A 9,544-nucleotide genomic window follows, 5' to 3' on the forward strand; every position below is an offset into this window, starting at 1 on the left:
GGGTTTTTTTTTGGTTTTTTTTTCATGGGCTAGTCAAAAAAACAAATCAAAAGCATCCTACTCTCAAAAATTAAACCTTACCCAAGACACGTGATGCCAAGCAGGGGGTCCACTTAAGACAGACAGCTTTTCAATATTAGCTTTCCCTCACAACTATTGAAGAATGCTACCTTGCACTAGAGTGAAAAGAAATTTGCAGACTAATATAAGGACACAGCAGGGGCATAGCAGCTAAAATGCTGCTGGGACTTGAATCAAAAGGGCAATTAGGTACTCATTAGGAAAATATAGTACAAAAGTGCTTTGATAATGCACCAGTTCGACACAGTTTTGAGATCTTAAAGTGTAAATAATTAAAAGGCAAATAAGCAGAGCATCAGTGCTGAGGTCTCAAGAGTGTTGTTTTAATACTCTAAGTCAATGCTTTCTCAGATAAGTTAAATCAGTTCTTACAGAACAAAAATATAAATAACATTTTGAGGGGGTGAGGGGGAAGTGTGTGTAAAATGGAAGGCAATGGAAACAGGAAAAAAAAAAGAGAATATTTTGATTTAGTCTTAGTTAAGCTTAGGCTTCACTGCACATTGGGTCACACTTCACTTACATTTTCTCCATGCTGCATTTTATTCCCTTTCAACATTACACGTACAGTCATTTGTTTTGCATCAAGTACCTACCAAAATCACTGCCTAAACCTTGAATTAGTAATATATAAGGCCCAATACAAACCAAGACCAACCCTATAGCTCGGGAACAAAGAGTGGGAGGGGAGAGACAAAGAGATGGTAATAGAACAATTTCTAACCTGTCACAGTGAGACAAGGCTCAACCTCTATCAATTCACTCAGTATGAGTGGACATATGTTCAAACAGAGATGTCTCCTTACCATCGGTCAGATGCAGATTTTTTGCTAATAACATTACTGTGCTTGAGCACTCACCCTATTTGCCAGACCAGATTCCCTGCTAGTTTTACCTCTTCCCAAAGATCATGTCAGTGCTCAAAGGAACCCATTTTATGTCAGTAAAAGATGTGAAAGCAAAAATGATGGAGATCCTCAACAGCCTTTGAGAAAACAATATATGGAATTGCTCTTAAAGTTGGCCATAACACATGCAGCTGTGTGACAACTCAGAAGGGAACTATTTTGAGGGTGATCGTAGTTGATGTTCTTAATTTGTTAAATGAAGAGTTGCATTCAGAGTCTCCGGGTTTTTTTAAGTCTGACTTCACATACTAAAAAATTCCTTCTCCATCTCATTATTTGAAGAAGAGAAAAAAAATCTCTTTTTACAACAGTCAAGGTTAATAAAACACATCTCTGCAGTAGACAAGATTAAAGATTTTCACCTATATACTTCCCTGAAGAAGGCTGGGGGGAAGGGATAAGAGTGCCTTAAAGAGATTATGAAAGGTAAGTTGAGTAGGCTTATTACCAACACACACACAAGAATGCTTCAGCTAGCTCCTTGCCTCTTATGCCAAAAAAATAATTACTCTATAACAGCAGTGCTTAGATTTCACCAAAATTAACATTTCTGCCCAATCTCCATTATGCCTATGGCCACAGCATGCTATATTCTGTAAATTAATGCTAAGTTTTCACAGCTGGAGAGATTTAATATAAGCCCACACAATACCATTTGCTGCCTCCAACTACTGTCTAATCTTCCCTCATTGGCTCAGTCAACACAAATCTCTCCTCAGGTTTTTGTGAAGTTTCTACCATAAGCTTGACACAGCTGACGGCATTTGGAAAGCCCCATGTTGCCTCTTTCCTGTCCAGCTACTGTGCTGAAAAGTGTGGCCTCTAAGATCCTTTTGTAGATGTGTAAACAACCACTCTCTTTCATAATCATCTGAATAATTTTTAAAAACAAATGCAGCCTGTGATACGATATATAGCCTCACTCTTCCTCTAATTGCATTGATTTTTCCATCCCAAGACAGCAAGTAATTTGGCTGATGTCTAAATCAAGAACAGAAAAGTTCTCAGTCTCCACACTCTTAAAATCACGTTAAAATCGGTCTCCCTTTTTTACTGTTTATTTTACAATTTCTGCTGTGTTGGAGGACACTCCTTCCCACAACTCACTAAGATGTCTGCAAAGCAGCTGCAGAAATATTCCAAGAATTTTCCCAACTTTGAAATTTGGACTATTTAATCAAAAGCTTTTTGTGAAATTACTAATATGCCTCAGAAGACAGTAACGCCAGAGGCCCTTGCTTATGCACACGCATAACAAAAATTGCTTCAACATTGACCTTTTCCTGTAAGGTATGTTCTTCACATTGATCAGATTTAATTGTGTTATATTAGGAAACAATGGTAACTTACTTAGTAACTGCTGTCTAAATTTCACCTTAGCTTGTGTCAAACTGGTACCGTACATAAGCAACTAAGTCTTTTATATCTTGACATTTTCATGGACAGCACTATTATTACATTATCTGTTACTGAACTCCACTAATCTTCAAAATCACAGGAGCCTTTTGCCACCCTTCCTTTTTTCTTCTTGTGTATGGAGACAAAGCCTGTGGGGAAGACTAAAATCCACAGGGACATCCTGTTCACTACTAGTAAGTGAAGGACAATGTTTCTTAACCCAGGAAAGGAATACAGCTCAAGCCAGCAGAAGGACCAGGGACAGAACTAGAGCAAAATCCTAATTTTGTTGCAAAGATTTTCATTTCAGGAACCATTTAATGGTATTTTACAATAGCTTTCTAAGTTCTTTATTATTTCGTAAAGTTAGTCAGCATAATAACTTAAATGTGTATGCGAAGTATTTTACACTTTCTGTACAATAATAGAAAGCACTACACACTTCTTTTGCCAAACAGAACGGTAAAGAAACCACAGTTGCATCCTATTAACCTGGAAGACTTAAGTAATGTTTTGAGACCTTGAAAATTTCACTCTAAACTCCTGGCAATGCCACCTACTCTTCAAGGGTGTGTGATGCTTTTTATTTGGGGTTCCTGAGCTCTATCCTAATCCCTTAAAAACATTCTCAACATACTGCTAAGCCCTAGGTGACAAGAGGCAATGATCAGAATTTCTCATCTTCAAGTGGCACTGAGATATAGCAAGGGCATCAGAAATAGTCATTGAGATAAACCAGCAAGTGACCCTGTAAGGCCTGCTGCATTTACAGACGTATGAAAGATGTGATATAGCGAAGCCAACATACAGCGTAGGAAACCATTTTAAATGCTGCCATCCATATTGAAATGTAAATTTTTTGCCAAAAGAGACCACTGTAAGCTATGCAGCATTCTTGCAAACCTGCTGGCTAGATAAGACACGAGCAGCAGCAACACTGGGATTCTTCATGTCAGAAGAGCAGCTAAGGTCATGTGCAACATGCACAGCTTAACTATTTCTGCAGTAAGGCCAAGGTGCTACTTTTTTTTTTTTGCAGTAACTCTAGCATCAGCCTATCAGTTATATATAACTTTATAGTTTCTTTTTCTTTCTTTTTAAATAATACTTAATGGAAAAGTTTTGTTTTGCAAGTTGTTGATCTAGATGTATTTGTTTTAACCCAGCTAAACACTTAAAATAAATCAATTAAAATGCTGGGGCAATTTTGAAAGTTCTTTATGTGCCTTTCTACGCTGTAACAGTGTTTAACATCTAACTCAATAAGTTTAGTTCTTAAATACTTCACCAACATGCACATTAGAATCATCTCGTGGCTCCAAGAAGCTGCTAGTCTGCTCATTTCACTATCAACACTAAAATAACTCCTGAAGTGTCTGTAATGCCATAATTTCATAAAGCTAATTATTGTAAACTTTCAGCATCACCGCCGTCAAAAACGTTGAGCATGTAAAGTAAAAGACAAGTCCGTCCTTTCTACAACCTCGGCAACACAGCCACCACCATGGGAAGCAACAAATAGAGGCATCCCAGACTATAGACTCAAGTACCTGTATATCTCACATCAAGTATAGCATAACAGCTGGTGTATTCATTCCTCACAGTCTTTCAAGAATCTAGTCAACTCTTACTAAACATCAGCCTACACAGAAGTCTCATCACACTTAAGAGTAAAGTACACCATGGGGATGGTGTGATTGAAAGCAGCCCTGCACAGATGGACTTAGGGGTGCTGGTTGATGAGAAGCTCAACATGAGCCAGCAATGTGTGCTCGCAGCCTACAAGGCCAACCATATCCTGGGCTGCATCAAAAGAAGCGTGGCCAGCAGGTCGAGGGAAGTGATTCTGCCCCTCTATTCTGCTCTTGTGAGACCACATCTGGAATACTGTGTCCAGTTCTGGAATCCTCAATGTAGGAAGGAGATGGAGCTGTTGGAATGGGTCCAGAGGAGGGCTACAAAGATGATCGGAGGGCTGGAGCACCTTCCCTACGAGGACAGGCTGAGAGCATTGGGTTTGTTCAGCCTGGAGAAGAGAAGGCTTAGAGAAGATCTTATGGCGACCTTCCAGTACCTGAAGGGAGCCTACAGGAAAGCTGGAGAGGGGCTATTTGTAAAGGCTTGTGACGACAGGACCAGGGGAATGGGTATAAACTGGAGAGGGGCAGATTTAGACTGGACATTAGGAAGAATTTCTTCACCATGAGAGTGGTGAGACACTGAAACAGGTTGCCCAGGGAGGTTGTGGCTGCCTCATCCCTGGAAGTGTTCAAGGCCAGATTGGATGGGGCCTTGGGCAGCCCAATTTAGTGAGATGTCCCTGCCCATGGCAGGAGGGTTGGAACTAGATGATCTCTAAGGTCCCTTCCAACTCTTAACTATACTATGATACTATGAAGAGGACAGGAATTCACATGAAACCTGCCATGAAAAGTAGAAATTCTAAGGTATAGAAATTCCTATTGTTATATGAATATTCTGTATCACACGTCACCTGACACTGTAAGTTTCTCTAAAATGTATGGTTATAATGCCAGGTTAAAGCACGCCTCACAAACACCTCTGATGTGTAGGCTTAAGTCTGAGCACTCATTCTTGATCAGAGCAGCTGCAGCCTCCAAGCGTTTCACAGCTATCATGGATCATCCCACTATAGTGAATAAAGTGTACACTTTTGCACTTTTTGAGGAAGGTAGGAAACAGAAAGAGGAGGCATACCTAATTTTTTTTTTGCAAAATGGTATTAGCAAACAAAATGCCATGCTCTAATACCATTGCCAGCATACCAAACAGTCACAACTCACCACGTGTTTGCCTGAATAATGCATATCCCTCATGTTCTTCCACTTACCTATTCCAGTGGGAAAGCTAAACGAATTTGTAGCTGTAGCAACTATGCAAATAAGTCTCTGCATTCACGCTTGCAGTTGAAGATACTAGGAACAATATAAGTAGATACAACACAAAACCAGAAAAAAGAGCATTTTCAGCTTTTGCAAATCATTCAAATTAGCATATATCAGGAAAAAAGTCCTGGATTTATATCTTATTCATAATTTTTTTTTCCACCTCCTATATACACGTGCACATTTATTATGCACAAAAACTTGTTTATACAGATGCATCTGTTATGTCACATCACTCACCTGTGATACTTTTAAACTATCCTTCAACCCCCTAGCTCTTAAGAAAGCTAACACACCAAAGAGAATCTAAATACCTAGCCTCCCACATCCAAGTTGTCATTGTTTTCTTATAATTATTCCTGCATTTGAGAAGCTTAATCTCTGAAGCCACCTTTTTCACCTTTCATTAAATACACATTTTCCTTGGTTTTCTTTCCTGCTTAAACACTTAACTGAACAGTAGGCAATCTCTTCACTGGCAAATCACACTACTAAAACATATCTTAATACATATGTACTACAAAGCACAGCCAATACCATTAAACCTCCCTTAAAAAAAAAAACAAAAAAAACACAAACACACACAGAAAACCAGTATTAATTATACCACCACCTGAAATTTTGTTTCATTTAGTATCCTATGTAATGCTGGGTACACGATCAATGCTGGGTACAACACCACAAAGGCTCCCACAGGATCATTAATACTCAAATGGCATTTTTCCCACAAAAGCAAAATAAGCAGCTGAAAGCATTTTAATACAGCATGAACTTAATGCAGCATAAAAGAAAATTCCTCTTCAAATACTTGAGGCTGCTGGAAACTTCACTTGAAAATTAAATTGCTAATATAAATAAAAAGCATTTTTGCAAAAACTTGCAATAGATTTCATATGTGAGCTTACCGGAAACTATCAAAGCAGGTAACAGTATATAAAAATAATCATATAAAGCATCTTTGGAAACAAAACTAGTGATCCACAGACAGATAGATGACCACCTGGAGGTTCTCGGTGTGACCAAGAATCATAGAGTCACCACCAGGTTGGAAAGGACCCACTGGATCATCGAGTCCAACCATTCCTAACACTCCCTAAACCATGCCCCTAAGCACTTCATCCACCCTTTCCTTAAACACCTCCAGGGAAGGCGACTCGACCACCTCCCTGGGCAGCCTGTTCCAGTGCCCAATGACTCTTTCTGTGAAGAATTTTTTTCTGATATCCAACCTGAACCTCCCCTGGCGGAGCTTCAGGCCATTCCCTCTTGTCCTGTCCTCAGTCACTTGGGAGAAAAGGCCAGCTCCCTCCTCTCCACAACCTCCTTTTAGGTAGTTGTAGAGAGTAATAAGGTCTCCCCTCAGCCTCCTCTTCTCCAGGCTAAACAACCCCAGCTCTCTCAGCCGCTCCTCGTAAGACTTGTTCTCCAGACCCTTCAACAGCTTCGTTGCTCTTCTCTGGACACGCTCCAGAGCCTCAACATCCTTCTTGTGGTGAGGGGCCCAGAACTGAACACAGTATTCGAGATGCGGTCTCACCAGTGCCGAGTACAGAGGGAGAATAACCTCCCTGGACCTGCTGGTAATCCCATTTCTGATACAAGCCAAGATTCCATTGGCCTTCTTGGCCACCTGGGCACACTGCTGGCTCATGTTCAGTAGGCTGTCAACCAGCACCCCCAGGTTCCTTCTCTTCCGTGCAGCTCTCCAGCCACTCTTTCCCCAGTCTGTAGCACTGCATAGGGTTGTTGTGCCCCAAGTGCAGGACCCGGCATTTGGCCTTGTTAAACCTCATGCCATTGGTCTCGGCCCAGCGGTCCAGCCCGTTTGGATCCCTTTGCAGAGCCTCCCTACCCTCCAGCAGATCCACACTTCCTCCCAGCTTAGTGATGCACTTTCTACCAGTTACGGAAATAACTTTTCAATTTCACTAACTAATGCACATTGAGAAACCAAAAGTGAAACCAAAAAGGAAAGCAAAACTGGTTTTCTTTTGCCATCTTAGAAACACATAAACAAGTTCAAAAGTATTATTGTCTCTAAAATCTAGAGTCCTGGCAACTATTGCAAGTGGAACTGTGTTGGTTATACCCGTAACTTCATTCGCTTTAAAAATCTACCTTAATGTGACACCAATCAAAAATTTTAACATCAGATTATACTACATAATAGGACTGAATTCCACTTTTCATTCAAAACTTCAACACATGAATAAAAGAAATTTATCTGGTGAATGCAATTCACTGACAAAATAGGATTAATAAGTATGAATATGTTATGACAACACAACCATCCATCTTGCTTATTACCTACTAAGTCAACGGATAAATCTGCAACTTAATGAACTTTCATAGTTACTAGACTCACACAATCTCAAGAAAAACAAGAACAAATCTGAAATCAATATAGTATCTGAAATTCAAAGGACAAACTAGTTATACAAGAAAATCCATCTTAAATTCTACATGTGCTTATACTGGAAAACATTCAAGTAATTTCCATGATTGTGAATTTGAAACTATAATTTTACAGAGAACTCAAAATTTTAATACCCAAATTACTACAGCAAACGAAGTGGCTCTTCAGAAGACAGTGGTAGTATTTTAAGCGTATGCTTGTGTCAGTTGCCTTGAAGTACCTGCTGCCTGAATTCTACTAAACAAGCATGTTTAGCAGAACATGCTCTTATTGCCCTGCTGCCTCCTACAGCTACTTCGGGAAGAATCTCATTCCAGCTTCTTCTGGAAGGGTGAAAAAACTTGCTTCCCCTTACTAAAGGAAAAAGCAAAACTTGTCCTGCATTCAACAGACAAGCAATACCTACTTGGACCTGGTACTGGAAAGATACACAATTGACAAAGACATCATAACAAAGCCATCATCTTTCAAAGGGCTAATGCATTTCAAGTTTTCTAAGATAAAGTGTACGTATAAAGAGAGGAAAAGATTGTTCATAGAACTTAAGAACAGAGGGGTTTTGTGACAGCAGCACCTGGCACCTTACTATAAATACAATATAATCATGATGACATTCAACCACAGAACTGTTCAGAACACATATAGACTTTGCTTTACTTAAGTACCTCATAATGGGAATAGATGTAATTCCTTAAAAAATTAATGAACTCCTGGTTTAAAAAGCAAATTTTTCACATGACCCAAAACAAAGGCCTGTCCCTTTCATACTCAAAACCAGCAGCCAAACATAGGAGCTGTCAGAGTTCAGCTGCAGAGGCTTCTCCAAATGTGACCGTGAGGCCAGTCATGGAGGACAGGGAAATGCACTACCTTTATATAAGCATTTTCTTAGAAGGATGACTGGGATCCCATTTAATACAATCATAGGTTTGGAAAAGACCTTTCAGATCATCGAGTCCAACCACACCCGTCCTCTACCAAACCAGATCCCTGAGCACCTCATCTACCCATCTTCTAAACACCAGGGATGGGGACTTAACAACCTCCCCAGGCAGCCACTTCCAGTGTCTGAGAACACCTTTGGTGGAAACATATTTCCTGATACCTCATCTGAACCTGGCCTGGTGCAACTTGAAGCCATTTCCATTTCATTCGCTATGACCTGCTACAGTTCAAGGATGACCTCAACCATGTCTTCACCCGTCAGGAACACGACTTAAGTGCTAAGTGTAATCACAGAAAATAGAATTAAAGCCTCTGCAAGGAGAGAATACAGGAGCAGAGCAAAACCTCAGGAGGCGAGCCAGCCTCTGCTCCCTCTCCTCAGCTGCCAGTCCACGGGAAGCAGGCCTGGATTTTCGCTAAGGAAGGGAGGACCTGGCCCCCCTGCCCCTTTTCCCAGCCTGCTGCACGCAAACCGCGGAAAACCCGCTGGAAACCGACCGCATCGATCTAAAGCGGGGTGGGAGGGGAAACACAAAAATAACAACAAAAAAAGCCCTACAAACAAACAATCAATCAGAAAAAAAAAACACTTTTCGCGAGCGGGCGAGGGCCGAACGTCCTGGCACAGTGGGCGTTCCGTGCTCGGGGGAGAGAGTCCAGGCCCCCTGCCCGCTCCAAGACGCCGGCAGCTGATACCGGGACGGACAGGAGGAGGGTATGGGCTGTTCGCCACACGCCCCCTCGCCCAGGCCGCCCCCTCACGGTGGGAGGCGGGGCGCCCCCACCTACCTCGTCCTCCTCCTCCTCTCGCGTTTCCGCCGGCCGCTTCCGTCCGCCCGAAAAGGCCGCGCTCCTGAGCCCGCGAGACAGCCAGTCAGAGCAGCGCTCGC

The 9,544-nt window shown here is 41.4% G+C and overlaps 1 protein-coding gene across 5 annotated transcripts in view; it reads right to left on the reverse strand.

Moving 5' to 3' along the window:
* Nucleotides 1-9,526, reverse strand: part of XRCC4 (X-ray repair cross complementing 4) — a 170,268-nt gene extending 160,742 nt beyond the window's left edge. Inside the window, exon 1 of one of the 5 annotated variants that reach the window (XM_054055361.1) lies at nt 9,444-9,474. The gene's annotated coding sequence lies outside the window, so the exon portion shown is untranslated. Of the gene's footprint in view, nt 1-8,814; nt 8,838-9,244; nt 9,341-9,443 lie in introns of those variants that run through there. The other 4 variants (XM_054055363.1, XM_054055364.1, XM_054055373.1 and 1 more) reach the window with 4 other exon arrangements.
* Between the last annotated feature and the right edge of the window lie 18 nt (nt 9,527-9,544).

This window comes from Cuculus canorus, chromosome Z (genome assembly GCF_017976375.1).
Source record: "Cuculus canorus isolate bCucCan1 chromosome Z, bCucCan1.pri, whole genome shotgun sequence".
Taxonomy (NCBI): Eukaryota; Metazoa; Chordata; class Aves; order Cuculiformes; family Cuculidae; genus Cuculus; species Cuculus canorus.